Raw genomic sequence first — 15,489 nt, forward strand, 5'->3', positions numbered from 1 at the left:
AGATAAAGCTGGATACCAGTCAAAGTGGTAAGGACAGATTTCAATCAGTACTATACTTTTGCAATAGGGAAAATAGTCTAGAGTGAACTCAACTCAACTTCAATTTGTACAGAGATGACTGGGAGAATGATGGAACAGGGAGGAAGTTGGGGGGGTGGGCTCAGCAGAGTCAGAGAAGTGAAAAATTACAAGACCTAGGAAGGAAGGGGATTGGTCCATGCAAAACCCAGCTGGGTTTGCTAACTGGTGCTTATTGAAGTCAGGCTCCTACCCTCCCACAGAGACTGGGAGACAGGGGCCCTATCTTTAGGTGTTGGCTGGAACAAACATTATATCTTTTTGGCAGCCTTGAGTTTTCTCAGGCAGGTGCTTTAAGAGTCATCCTTAGGGATGCAACCTTGCACTATTAGAAACTATGTTAGTGTTTTTTCAGCGTTTGTAGGCTGAGGTTGAGGACAAGCCAAGAAGAGGGCTCAGAGGAGCCCAGCTAGAGTTTGGTTAACAAGAGAATCTTTGTCATTACTAAATATTGTTGAATGCTGCAGAGATTTCTTTTCAAAGGTTCTATTGAGATATAATTTACATATCATAAAATCCACCTGTTTTAAGTGTACAATCCAATGATTTTAGTAAATTTTCAGAGTTGCACAACCATTACCACAATCCAATTTTGGAATATTTCCGTTGCCCCCCCCAAAGGTCCCTTGTACCCATTTGCAGCCATTCTGTGTTCCCATCCACAACCCCAGGCAATCACTAGTCTACTCTATGTCTCTATAGAGTGGTAAACAGTTTTTGGCAGGAAAGAGCTCTCTGCAGGAGGACCTTTGTCTTGCCACTAACCTTAAACCAGGCACCCCCATGCTCTACTCAACTTCGGCCCTAGCACAGCTTTCAAATCTTTTGATCACAGAATACATTGACTAACCTATTGGTGCTTTGCATAGATCAAAGAAATAGAAATGAAAAATAAGTAATTAACAGATGACCAGATCTCTTCCCTAGCTTCCCCTTCAGTGATCGCACCAACAAAATATATGAACAAACTGTGTGACAAGATAGCATCTACAAGCCTGTGAGACAAGCCTGCACACAGTGGGGGACAGTAACGACTCTGACCCCCTATCTCAATGATTAACTGAGATTACTTCCCTTTTACCCTTTAAACATTTTCATCACTGAGCAGAATCTTCAGAGGTGGTTTTTGGGAGACACTGAATCCACCGTCTCCCCAGATTGCTGGCATTCTGATTAAAAGCAACTTTCCTTTCTACCAACATTTGCCTCTCTTGAGTATTGATTTTTTTAAAAAAATATTTATTTATTTATTTGGTTGCACCAGGTCTTAGTTGCAGCAGGCGGGCTACTTAGCTGCAGCTTGTGGGCTCCTTAGTTGTGGCACACGGGCTCCTTAGTTGTGGCACACAGGCTCATTAGTTGCGGCATGCACGTGGGATCTAGTTCCCCGAGCAAGGGTCAAACCCAGGCCCCCTGCATTGGGAGCACAGAGTCTTATCCACTGCACCACCAGGGAAGTCCCTGAGTATTGATTTTTGAGCGGCAAGCAGCCGGACCTGATTTGGTCACAATTTGCTTTTCTGTACCTTTCATATAAATGGAGCTATACAATGACACAAAGACCTATGTCTTTTGTGTCTGGCTTCATTCACTTAACATAATGTTTTTGATATTTATCCATGTTGCAACATTTATCAATACTTCATCCTTTTTACTGATGAATAACCTTCCATTGCATGGGTAGAATTTTGTTTATCTATTCATCATTTGATGGACATTTGAGTTTTTCTAGCTTGGGGTTATTAAGAATAATGTCGCCATGAATAATCACATATAGGTCTCTGTGTGGACATAAGAAACTGTCAAACTTTTTCAAAGTAGTTACACCATATTTCATTCCCACCAGCAATGTATAAGGATTCCAATTTCTCCATATCCATACCAACACTTGGTATTACCTGTGTTTTTTATTGTAGCCATTTTAGATATGTATGTATGTAATAGGATCTCATGATTTTAATTTGCATTTCCCTAAAGGCAAATAATGATGGGCACCTTTTCGTATGCTTCTTAAACATTCATGTATCTTCTTTGGTGAAATGCCTCCTATTCAAGTATTTTGCCCATTTTTAACTAGGCTATTTGTCTTCTTATTATGCTGCAGAGATTTTGAGGACTTGGGCAAAGGCCTTTGAATTTGGCAATTTGAGGTCATTGCTATGGTAGACAACTGTCATTTGGGGAGTTTCACAATATCTCTAAACACATGGTTGACACTTTTCTAGGAGCTAGAAGTTCATTTTCCCAGTTTCCCACTGGTTTCCTTCCCCCACCTCAGGCTTCAAAACAGAAGAAGCCAGCATGAGGAGGTAGGTGCCCTATGGGATACATTTTCTGGAGAAGGCAGTGTTTGGGCCTCCAACTTTCAGAGTCAGTAGCGATAGATGGTCTGGTCTAAGTAATTGATCTCTGTGACATTTGTTGCACAGTGGGGTCTTTGCTGGTGCAGTTCTGTGGTATAATTTGGGTACTTCTTGTTCTTGACTGCTTAGCCTCTAAGCCTCCCAGAGATTAAATAAACTTTCCAATAACCCCAATTTTTTTCTTCTTAAACTAGCTAGAGTGCTCATTTGCAACTAAGAATCATGACTAATATAACAGGTGACCTTTGAAAGGTTTCAAAGGCAGAGACACCCGTTTAAAATGTCTAACATTTAGGAGAAGATTCATTAACCTATAACAAATTCAAAAGAAATTGCAAATTAAAACAGCAAACCAATGACTTTCAACCTATAAAATTAGCAAAATTAGAGAAAAGTTATAAATCCCAAAGCAGCAAAACTAGAGTAGAGGGACTTCCCTGGTGGTCCAGTGGTTAAGAATCCGCCTTCCAAAGCAGGGGACGTGGGTTACATCCCTGGTTGGGGAACTATGATCCCACATACTGCAGGGCAACTAAGCCTGCACACCGCAACTACTGAGTCCGTGCACCACAACTAGAGAGAAGCCCATGTGCTGCAACTAGACAGAAGCCCACACAACTAGAGAGAAGCCCACGTGCCGCAACAAAGACCCAACGTGGCCAAATAAATAAATTAAATTAAATTAAAGGAAAACAGCTTGAAATAATTTGCTTTGTTTTTATTTTTTTAATTTTTTAAAATTTTAAAATAAATTTATTTATTTATTCATTTATTTATTTTTGGCTATGTTGGGTCTTCACTGCTGCATACAGGCTTTCTCTAGTTGCAGGGTGAGTAGAGGCTACTCTTCGCTGCAGTGTGAGGGCTTCTCATTGCGGTGGCTTCTCTTGTTGCAGAGCAGGGCTCCAGGCGTGTGGGCTTCAGTAGTTGCGGCACACGGGCTCAGCAGTTGTGGCTCGCGGGCTCTAGAGTGCAGGCTCAGTAGTTGCAGTGCACGGGCCCAGCCACTCTGCGGCATGTGGGATCCTCTCGGACCAGGGCTCGAACCTACGTCCCCCGCACCAGCAGGCAGACTCTTAACCCCTGCACCACCAGGGAAGTCCCTGCTTTGTTTTTAAATTGGCTACTGTGTTGCTCTTACTGGGGAAATAAAACAATCCTGCTAGCAAAAAGACCGATTCCTGCCAATATAGAAAAAGAACATACTTTATTATTTAGTAAGCACTAACAGATTACATGCATGTAAGTGACCCAGGAGGGAAGGGGGCAGGGCACAACCATTAAAAGAATGACACAGCCATTGAGGATACAAAAAAAATTAGTTAGAACCAACTAGGCCCAAGATGGTGGAAGATTTGACTTCCAGTAGATCTTGAGCCTCATTATACACTCATTCTAATATACTAGCATGCTAAATGACACACCCACCCGTGCCATGACAGTTCTTTTTTTTAAATAAATTTACTTATTTATTTGTTTGTTTGTTTGTTTTTGGCTGTGTTGCGTCTTCGTTGCTGTGCGCGGGCTTTCTCTAGTTGCAGCAAGTGGGGGCTACTCTTCGTTGTGGTGTGCAGGCTTCTCGTTGTGGTGGCTTCTCTTTGTTGCGGTGCACGGTCTTCAGTAGTTATGGCAGGTGGGCTCAGTAGTTGTGTCTCACTGGCTCTAGAGTGCAGGCTCAGTAGTTGTGGCGCACATGGCTTAGTTGCTCCGTGGCGTGTGGGATCTTCCCGGACCAGGGCTCGAACCTGTGTCCCCTGCATTGGCAGGCAGATTCTTAACCACAGCCCACCAGGGAAGTCTTTTTTTTTTTTTTTTATAGGCATGACAGTTCTGAGGCTGACCATAAAAGGCCATAAAGTAGGCAGTGGCCCAATTCCTGGAAATCCCCACCTCTTTCCCCAAATAATTGGAATAATCCTCCCGCTCATTAGCTTATGAAATTACCCAGCCCATAAAAACTAACCACGCCCACAGCCCTGGGCCTCCCTCACCTTCTGAGAGGGAACACATTCTGCCTATGGAACGTGTATCTCCAAATAAACCCACTTTCACTTTACTATGGCTCACTCTTTTTTTTTTTGGTTGCTCCAAGTGCGGCACATGGGATCTTAGTTCCCTGACCAGGGATCGAACCCGTGCCCCTTGCACTGGAAGCGTGGAGTCCTAACCACTGGACCACGAGGGAATTCCCATGGCTCACTTTTTTTTTTTTAACATCTTTATTAGAGTATAATTGCTTTACAATGCTGTGTCAGTTTCTGCTTTATAACAAAGTGAATCAGTTATACATATACATATGTCCCCATATTTCTTCCCTCTTGCATCTCCCTCCCTCCCACCCTCCCTATCCCACCCCTCTAGGTGGTCACAAAGCACCGAGCTGATCTCCCTCTGCTATGCGGGTGCTTCCCACTAGCTATCTATTTTACATTTAGTAGTGTATATATGTCCATGCCACTCTCTCGCTTTGTCCCAGCTTACCTTTCCCCCTCCCCGTATCCTCAAGGCCATTCTATAGTAGGTCTGCATCTTTATTCCCGTCTTGCCCCTAGGTTCTTCTGACGATTTTTTTCTTTTTTTTTTTATATTCCATATATATGTGTTAGCATACGGTATTTGTTTTTCTCTTTATGACTTACTTCACTCTGTATGACAGTCTCTAGGTCCATCCACCTCACTACAAATAACGCAGTTTCGTGCCTTTTTATGGCTGAGTAATATTCCATTGTATATATGTGCCACACCTTCTTTATCCATTCATCTGCTGATGGACACTTAGGTTGCTTCCATGTCCTGGCTATTGTAAATAGAGCTGCAATGAACATTTTGGTACATGACTCTTTTTGAATTATGGTTTTCTCAGGGTATATGCCCAGTAGTGGGATTGCTGGGTCGTATGGTAGTTCTATTTTTAGTTTTTTAAGGAACCTCCATACTGTTCTCCATAGCAGCTGTATCAATTTACATTCCCACCAACAGTGCAAGAGGGTTCCCTTTTCTCCACACTCTCTCCAGCATTTATTGTTTGTAGATCTTTTGATGATGGCCATTCTGACCGGTGTGAGATGATACCATGGCTCACTCTTGAATTCTTTCCTGAGCAAAGCCAAGGACCCTCACTTGGTGGCCCTCACCTGAGAACTCACCTGAGACCTGGGACATGACCATTCTCTTGTTCTCCATTTTTCTGCAACATAAGGCAGCCTGAAAAATTAGAATAAAATCTCACATAATTTATACAGCAAAGCAGTAGAAAGAACAATATCTCCTCAAGCGACAAAAGGCTGCACCTCTTAATAATCTCCTATACATCTCCAAAGAGACCCTTGTTTAAATATCTAGAGATCATAGGTCCACAACCTAGGAGATATCTCTATATTGTAAAAACTGGAGACCAGACTTAATCCCTAGAGAGATTTATCTTTATTCTCAAGGTTAGAGTAAGGACTCAGATTTACCATGTCTGCAAGAAAACAATCTGAGAAAGAGGAAGAGGGTAAATCGTCCCTTTGCCTTTTATAAATGGAGAAAATAATTTTTGTTTATCCTTAAGCTTCCAATGTCCTCAACTCTCCAAGCAAATGTTCTCACCAAAAGGTGAAGAGATAAAATTTTATTATCTTTGGACATATTTCTTCAGCTACTACAATCAAACATTTCTTTGCAGTGGGAATACCAGGGAACACTAAAGGAATCTTTAATTGTCCAAACCATTTTGGATCCTAAACTGATGTTTCCTGCAGTTTGAAGGCAAACTCCAAAAGAGTGTGCTTGCAGCCTGGGCCCTGCAGACTAGTGGCCTCTACTACCAAATCAGGGGAAAGGGGCAGCAGGGCAGATGTCAGCTGTTCTCAGATCTTTTACAATCTCTCCTGAGGCAAAACTGGGGTCTCCTTAGACACACACATTTACAGTTCTCCTAATTCATTTGAGAAACAATTCTTTAACAGAAAGATAAAAAGCAAATCAGCATTATCTCAAAACAGAGGTCTTTCAACAATTTGTAAGTATTAAATTTTCTTTTTTTTGTTATTACAATATATGGCCTATCTTCTGGGAAAAGAGGCACACAGATCTTAAGAGTAACTTGTTTTAATACAGTGAATAATGCTCCACAGAGCTACTAATTTATTTTCCTTACCAAAAAAGAACATATCTCTTCAGGATTAGGGTCAGAGAGACTAAGGTTTTCTTTAAGGGTTTTGTCTTCTATAACAATGAGCCTTTTGATATGCAAATATAAACTCCCAAAAGAGATGGGTATGGAAAATTTGTTTGGCTTAATAAAGCATTGTGAATAGAGAGATGTGGGTGGGAATATGAGAGAGGGTCAAAAAAATATCCTGAGATGGATGAAGGACTTTTAAGAATATTTAAGGAAATGGGATGTTCAAATATTCAATTTTAATTGTTTGGGTAGATATCTTTCTACCCCTTACATCACCCCCCAAAGCTTCAGTCAAGCCTGCCATTCACAAATGCCTCCCATGAGAGGTTTTGGGGGAAAAAAGAATTCCATGTCTAGGTTAGAAAAAACAAAAGAAAGATCAGCTGTGGGAGGTGAAACACCAGTGAACTACAGATTCAGCAAGGGCCAGGGACTCTAGGCCAAGAATGGTGATGAGAAATCAAGGTCCTCCCCAGTCCTGGAGTTCACAGAAGGATCCAGGATGGCACTGACTTCCCACTCAATATGGGGTAAAGGGCTAGATGCAATTTTATTTAATCTCAAAGGAAACGGTGACCCCCAACTACCATCTCAGTTTCACCTAAAATAGGGAAAGTTTGTTTAATCACCAAGATTATATCTATAAAAGCAGGAAGGCTATTTGAGTAGGCCCTGTGCATAGACAACATTTACACAATCTCTCCTTCTCTAAAGGAACAAGCTGCAAATGGACTATACAAAACATGTCTTTTTTTTTTTTTTTTTTTTAGTTTTTTTTAGTTTTTTTCCTGCATGCGCAGCTTGTGAGATCTTAGTTCCCCGACCAGGGATCGAATCCAGGCCCCCTGCAGAGGAAGCACAGAGTCCTAACCACTGGACCGCCAGGGAATTCCCTAAAACATCTGTCTTTTCAGCCAAAGGCTCCCAGGAATTTGATAAAACTAGGGCCTAGAAATGTGGACAAAAGGAGAGGGAATGACTGTCAGGGGCTGAGGGCTAATCCACAGCGCAGAATGCTTCCAAGGACAGAGGGTATGGTAGGAGAAATCCTAAAAGAAAGTCCAAATTCAATTCCCATCTTTATGAACCTAGACAGATGGGCAAACTCAGGTGTCTGGGGACAGTCATCCCCAGCTGGCAAAAAGAGAACAGGTACCAATTCTGAGAGCCAAAACACACAAAGATTTAGTAATGGTGGGGAGAGGGGGAGTAAGTGGCAGGAGGTAGGTTGGGAGGGGTAGGTGGTAGGGAAAAGGAACTCAGGACTGACAAAGCCCTGCCCAGTGGTCAAGGCACCATGAGGAGCTCTCTGGCACAAACCAAGACCCGCTCCCACCCTAACACACGTATTTGCAAGATCTAGGGCCCCCTTCCTCCTTAATCTGTTGCTCAGGCTCATTTTATTGCTCAGACTATACAATATAGATGTGAAGTAGAGCCCCAAGTCTCTATGTACAGCCTTTGTTTTTCTTCCTCCACAAACTCTATACCTTGTCCACATATATCTGCTATCTATGTATGTCAATAGGTTCCAAATCTGTATCTTTAGTTCTGACTGCTCTCCTCAGCTTCAGACCTAAATGTCTAATAACCTGCTAGATTTCTCTACCTGAATATCACTCTGGTACCTCAAACTCAGCATGTGAAAACTTAAAACCATTGGGATGTCTTAAAATATATATATTCTACTTCTTGACCCAGAAACTCTACTTGGCAAAGTAAAATCTCCTTGAATGTTTTGTTTTAAAAGATCAGTGTGCTTAGAGTCACCAAATTATTATTTTTCCTTTGGGCCTAAAGTGAAAAGATTCTTATAAAGTTCTACAACTCTTTTACTAAGTAAGGGAATGTTAACATTATTTGGAACAGTAAAGAACTTAACTGTTTTGTCTGTAGATTTAATGCAAGCCTAATGAAAATCCTAGAAGATAGGGGTGTGTGTGTGTGTGTGTGTGTGTATGAAAACTGGCCAGCTGATACTAAAATTTATATGGAAATGGAATGGGCCAAGAATAGTCAATATAATCTTACAATCTTAAAGCTGGAGGGTATGCACCACCAGATACCAAGACAGTAATTAAGACAGTGAGATAATGGTGCAAGGATGGACAAATAAACCCACAGAACAGAGGGTCCAGAAACAGACTACATATTATGAACACTTGTTTTATGAAAAACAGACACTACAGAGGAAAGGGGGAAAGGATTGTTTTGTTAATAAAAATCATCCAAAACTTGGAAATGCTGCAAAGAAAAGATAGCAAGGGCAGCCAAAGATTAATTAATCCAGGCAACAAACTTTTGCTTTACTCATTAACTATTATTGGTTAAAGTCTAACCCTGTGAAGTCATATGGTAACCTATAGATTTTTGTCTGGTAATGAAGCAAAGGATTTCTGATTAGTAGAAAAGGTTATGGTGCTATTGTACTATAGACATTAACTACTTTTATATCTAACCTAAAATCTTATTCTAGCATTCCTTTTTCAAATGCCTATAAATATCCATTATGGTTAATTTTATGTGTCAACTTAAATGGGCCACAGGGTATCCAAATATTTGGTCAAACATTATTCTGGATGTATCTGTAAGGATGTTTCTGGATGAAATTAACATTTGAATATGTAGACTGAGTAAAGCAGATTGCTCTTCTTAATGTGGGTAGTCCTCATCTAATCAGTTGAAGACCTCAATAAACAAAAGGACTTGGGGCTTCCCTGGTGGCGCAGTGGTTGAGAGTCCGCCTGCCGATGCAGAGGACACAGGTTCGTGCCCCGGTCCGGGAGGATCCCGCATGCCGCGGAGCGGCTGGGCCCGTGAGCCGTGGCCGCTGAGCCTGTGCGTCTGGAGCCTGTGCTCCGCAACGGGAGAGGCCACGACAGTGAGAGGCCCGCGTACCGCAAAAAAAAAAGATCAGTCTGATATTAGACTGGCAGAAAAATCAGGAAACATTTAAAAAAAAAAAAAAAAGAAAGAAACAAGAAACATCTCAAATAAACAATGTAACCTTACACCTAAAGGAACTAGAGAAAGAAGAATAAACAAAACCCAAAGTTAGTAGAAGGAAAGAAATCATAAATATCAGAGCAGAAATAAATGAAATAGAAACAAAGAAAACAATAGCAAAGATCAATAAAACTAAAAGCTGGTTCTTTGAGAAGATAAACAAAATTGATGAACCTTTAGCCAGACTCATCAGGAAAAAGAGGGAGAGGATTCAAATCAATAAAACTAGAAATGAAGAAGGAGAAGTTACAACAGACACCGCACAAATACAAAGCATCCTAAGAGACTACTACAAGCAACTGTATGGCAATAAAATGGAAAACCTGGAAGAAATGGACAAATTCTTCGAAAGGTATAACCTTCCAAGATTGAACCAGGAAGAAATAGAAAATATGAACAGACAAATCACAATTAATGAAATTGAAACTGTGATTAAAAATCTTCCAACAAACAAAAGCCCAGGACCAGACGGCTTCACAGGTGAATCTATCAAACATTTAGAGAAGAGCTAACACCCATACTTCTCAAACTCTTCCAAAAAATTGCAGAGGAAGGAACACTCCCAAACTCATTCTATGAGGCCACCATCACCCTGATAGCAAAACCAGACAAAGATACTACAAAAAAAGAAAATTACAGACCAATATCACTGATGAATATAGATGCAAAAATCCTCAACAAAATACTAGCAAACAGAATCCAACAGCACATTAAAAGGATCATACACCATGATCAAGTGGGATTTATCCAAGGGATGCAAGGATTCTTCAATATACGCAAATCAATCAATGTGATACACCACATTAACAAACTGAACAATAAAAACCATATGATCATCTCAATAGATGCAGAAAAAGCTTTGACAAAATTCAACACCCATTTATGATAAAAACTCTCCAGAAAGTGGGCATAGAGGGAACCTACCTCAACATAATAAAGGACATATATGACAAACCCACAGCAAACATCATTCTCAATGGTGAAAAACTGAAAGCATTTCCTCTAAGATCAGGAACAAGACAAGGATGTCCACTCTCGCCACTATTATTCAACGTCGTTTTGGAAGTCCTAGCCACAGCAATCAGAGAAGAAAAAGAAATAAAAGGAATACAAATTGGAAAAGAACAAGTAAAACTGTCACTGTTTGCAGATGACATGATACTATACATAGAGAATCCTAAAGATGCCACCAGAAAACTACTAGAGCTAATCAATGAATTTCGTAAAGTTGCAGGATACAAAATTAATGAACAGAAATCTCTCGCATTCCTATACATTAATGATGAAAAATCTGAAAGAGAAATTAAGGAAACACTCCCATTTGCCATTGCAACAAAAACAATAAAATACCTAGGAATAAACCTACCTAGGGAGACAAAAGACCTGTATGCAGAAAACTATAAGACACTGATGAAAGAAATTAAAGATGATACCAACAGATGGAGAGATATATCATATTCCTGGATTGGAAGAATCAATACTGTGAAAATGACTATACTACCCAAAGCAATCTACAGATTCAATGCAATCCCTATCAAATTACCAATGGCATTTTTCACAGAACTAGAACAAAAAATCTTCAAATTTGTATGGAGACACAAAAGACCCAGAATAGAAAAAGCAGTCTTGAGGGAAAAAAATGGAGCTGGAGGAATCAGACTCCTTGACTTCAGACTATACTACAAAGCTACAATAATCAAGACAATATGGTACTGGCACAAAAACAGAAATATAGATCAATGGAACAGGATAGAAAGCCCAGAGATAAAACCACACACCTATGGTCAACTAATCTATGACAAAGGAGGCAAGGATATACAATGGAGAAAAGACAGCCTCTTCAATAAGTGGTGCTGGGAAAACTGGACAGCTACATGTAAAAGAATGAAATTAGAACACTCTCTAACACCATACACAAAAATAAACTCAAAATGGATTAGAGACCTAAATGTAAGACTGGATGCTATAAAACTCTTAGAGGAAAACATAGGAAGATCACTCTTTGACATAAATCACAGCAAGATCTTTTTTGATCCACCTCCTAGGGTAATGGAAATAAAAACAAAAATAAGCAAATGGGAACTAATGAAACTTAAGAGCTTTTGCCAAGCAAAGGAAACTACAAGCAAGACAAAAAGACAACCCTCAGAGTGGAAGAAAATATTTGCAAATGAATCAACAGGCAAAAGATTAACCTTCAACATATATAAACAGCTCATGCAGCTCAATATTAAAAAAACAAACAACCCAATCCAAAAATGGGCAAAAGACCTAAATTGACATTTCTCCAAAGAAGACATACAGATGGCCAAGAAGCACATGTAAAGCTGCTCAACATCACTAATTTTTACAGAAATGCAAATCAAAATGACAATGATATATCACCTCACACCAGTTAGAATGGGCATCATCAGAAAATCTACAAACAACAAATGCTGGAGAGGGTGTGGAAAAAAGGGAACCCTCTTGCACTGTTGGTGGGAATGTAAATTGATACAGCCACTATGGAGAACAGTATGGAGGTTCCTTAAAAAACTAAAAACAGAACTACCATATGACCCAGCAATCCCACTACTGGTCATATACCCAGAGAAAACCATAATTCAAAAAGACACATGCATCCCAATATTCATTGCAGCACTATTTACAATAGCCAGGTCATGGAAGCAACCTAAATGCCCATCAAGAGACGAATGGCTAAAGAAGATGTGGTACATATATACAATGGAATATTACTCTTCCATAAAAAGGAACAAAATTGGGTCATTTGTAGAGACGTGGACGGATGTAGAGACTGTCATCTAGAGTGAAGTAAGTCAGAAAGAGAAAAACAAATATCGTATATTAACGCATATATGTGGAACCTAGAAAAATGGTACAGATGAACCGGTTTGCAGGGCAGAAATAGAGACACAGATGTAGAGAACAAACGTATGGACATCAGGGGGAAAAGTGGCTGGGTGGGGGTGTGTGATGAGTTGGGAGTTTGGGATTGACATATATACACTAATATGTATAAAATGGATAAATAATAGGAACCTGCTGTATAAAAAATAAATTAAATTAAATTTTTAAAAAAATTGACAACCTCAAGAGTTGGCAAGGATGTAGAGAAACTAGACCTTGTTGTGGGAATGTGAACTGTTAGAATCTCTTTGGAAAAAAATGTTGGTGATGCCTACTAAAGCTGAACATAAACATGCCCTATGACTGAGCAGTTCTACTCCGAGGTATATACCCAATAGAAATTCATGTACATCAGTCAATAAATTTATTCTTAAAATTGCAGAGGAAAAATAAACACCAATTCAAGATACTGGTTACTTCTGGGAAGAGAAGATGAAGAACAAGGGAGAAACAGGAATGAGATTAGGAAGAAGTATATATAAGCTCAACTTTATCTGAAATATTAATTTCCTTAAAAGAGAATTTGAAGCAAATGTGGTGGTAAAATACTAAGATCTGATAAAGCTGTGTGAAAAGAATGTGGGTTTGTTACAGTATTCTTTACAACTTTCTGAATGCCTAAAATATTTCATAAAGAAATTTTTTAAATCTTGTAGAAGAATAAAGATTCAGAGAATGTTTAGGAGCCACTAGTTTAAAAAAAAAAAAGACTGTAATAGGAAAATGCAGTATAAGGCCAATGTTGTATATGTAAACATACCATAGATACATATTCACATACAGATACTAAGTGATGAAACTGACACTTTATCTCTGGGATCTTCCTCCCAGAAACCCATAAGCCCAGTCTAATCATGAGAAAATCATCAGACAAATTCCAACTGAAAGACACTCTACAAAACACCTGATCAGTACTCTATAAAACTGTCAAGGTCGGGCTTCCCTGGTGGCGCAGTGGTTGAGAGTCCGCCTGCCGATGCAGGGGACACGGGTTCGTGCCCCGGTCCGAGAAGATCCCACATGCCGCGGAGCTGCTAGGCCCGTGAGCCATGGCCGCTGAGCCTGCGCGTCCGGAGCCTGTACTCCGCAACGGGAGAGGCCACAACAGTGAGAGGCCCGCGTACCGCAAAAAAACAAACAAACAAACAAAAAACAAACTGTCAAGGTCATCAAAAACAAGGAAGTCTAAGAAACTGTCACAGTCAAGAGGAGTTTAAGGAGACATGACAACTAAATGTAATGTGCTATCCTGGATGGGATCCTGGAATAGAAAAAGGACTTGAGGTAAAAACTAAGGAAATCTGAATAAAGTATGGACTTTAGTTAATAATAATGTATCAATATTATTGATTAATTGTAGCACACAAACCATACTAATGTAAGATGTTAATAAGAGGGCAAATTGGGTGTGGGGTATATGGAAACTTTCTGTACTATCTTCACAAATTTTTTGTACATCTAAAATTAAAAGTTTATTTTTAAAAAGTCAAGTAATTTACCCAAATTCATACAGCTAGTAAATACTCCTTACCCAAAGTTCAGAGACCAAACCAAATGACTTCAAACTTTGAGCTTTTTCCACTACACAAAACCCTTCCAACTTTACTCTCTTGGATTATAGAGGTATTTGTATGACAATCGGAACAAGTTCCATAAGGGAAGAAAAAATTTTTTTTCTTTTTCTCTTTTTTCATTTTGCCTAGCACACCACTGGTGTTCAGTAAAGCCGCTTAAGTTAACTACTCACAGAAAGAAAGTCACAGAGATCTAAAGAATCTGAGACTTTGAGAGAACTTTAACATGTCCAGTCCATCACACAGCCATAAATACCGCTGGCTCCAGAGAGAAGCCCGCCAGGCCCCGAGCTCAGAGCCACGGAGTTCTGCAAGGGTCCTGTGCTGCCATCTACCGGTAGCTCGTAAAGCGTCGACTTCCCCTGCTGTATCTCGGGAACCCGTGGGGCTGGGGGTAGTTGGAGAGAAGATTCAAGCGCTAATTAAAATACAGAATATACGTAACTGTCACATAGTTCAATCGACACTTGTACAAAGCAAAGACTCTTCTTTTCTCCGGCGATTGCAGGCTCCCATAACTCCGTATTAATACTTAGGCTCATAAATTCACAGACTTCTTGCTGACCTACCTCCACAGGTACAGATCTGACTCGTACTGCCAGTCTCTCAAAATTCAGAATCTCCCGCAAAGCGTAGGCTGCGGAAACTGCTCATCCTCACAGTCTTGAGACCCCGCCAATCAGATTCCCGCATTTTCACAGAATCCTGAGACTCATGGCACTACTTTGCAAACCCCACAGACCTCCCCCATTAGGGCAAATAAGCGCGCTAACGCAGACGGCTTCACTAAGAGGTTCAAGTTTCGCAGGCAGCTCACACCAGCTCGAAAGCCTAGGAGGGCCCTACTCAGGCTTGGCACCCGCAGGCTGACGCTTTGGCGCTGGTTCTGGCTCCCCACCTCTGGCCGGATCCGGTCAGCCTAGGCCGCCGACTGCGGGCCGAGGTCCCGCCCCTCTAGACCTGTCATCACAGCAGCCGCACGTGGCCGGGGTGGGACCTCAGGCGACCTGCAACCATCACTTTGTCTCCTCCGCCATCCATTGGGGCCGCCGCAGCCAATCAGAGCCAGCGGTTCCGGGCTGGAGAGCCAGCTCCAGCGTGAGGCAAGCGGGAGAAGGGGAGAGGGGGAGGAGAGGCTCCGAGATGGGAGGGGGCTAGCAGGGGAAGGGAGCCTGGCACGGGTTCTGCCAGCCTGGAATCCGAGGGGGCGGGTCCTAGTGAAAGGCGGAGAGACCAAAAGGGGGCGGGGATCAGGGGTGGGACGAGGGACAAGCAGAAATTCAATGGGGAGACGCCGAGAGGAGAAGGGGCGGAGCCAGGGAGGGGCGGGACCTGGATTACAGGGGAGGAGCCCCAGGATTAAAGAAACTGGGAGAGGGGAGGAGCCAGGGGA

General features: G+C 41.2%; 1 long non-coding RNA gene across 2 annotated transcripts; it reads right to left on the reverse strand.

Moving 5' to 3' along the window:
- Positions 1–3,487: 3,487 nt before the first annotated feature.
- On the reverse strand, positions 3,488–15,204 carry LOC113619990 (uncharacterized). Of its 2 annotated transcripts, none has more exons than XR_003432605.1 (3): positions 14,270–15,204; positions 5,588–5,645; positions 3,488–3,622 (listed from the first exon to the last, which is right to left on the reverse strand). It is a non-coding gene; the product is annotated as an uncharacterized LOC113619990 (long non-coding RNA). The 2 variants fall into 2 exon arrangements; XR_003432604.1 differs by lacking the exon at positions 3,488–3,622 and having other exon boundaries at positions 5,474–5,645; positions 14,270–14,484; positions 14,666–15,202.
- Between the last annotated feature and the right edge of the window lie 285 nt (positions 15,205–15,489).

Source organism: Aethalodelphis obliquidens, unplaced genomic scaffold (assembly GCF_003676395.1).
Source record: "Aethalodelphis obliquidens isolate GAN/ISIS:26980383/991018 unplaced genomic scaffold, ASM367639v1 scaffold7, whole genome shotgun sequence".
NCBI lineage: Eukaryota > Metazoa > Chordata > Mammalia > Artiodactyla > Delphinidae > Aethalodelphis > Aethalodelphis obliquidens.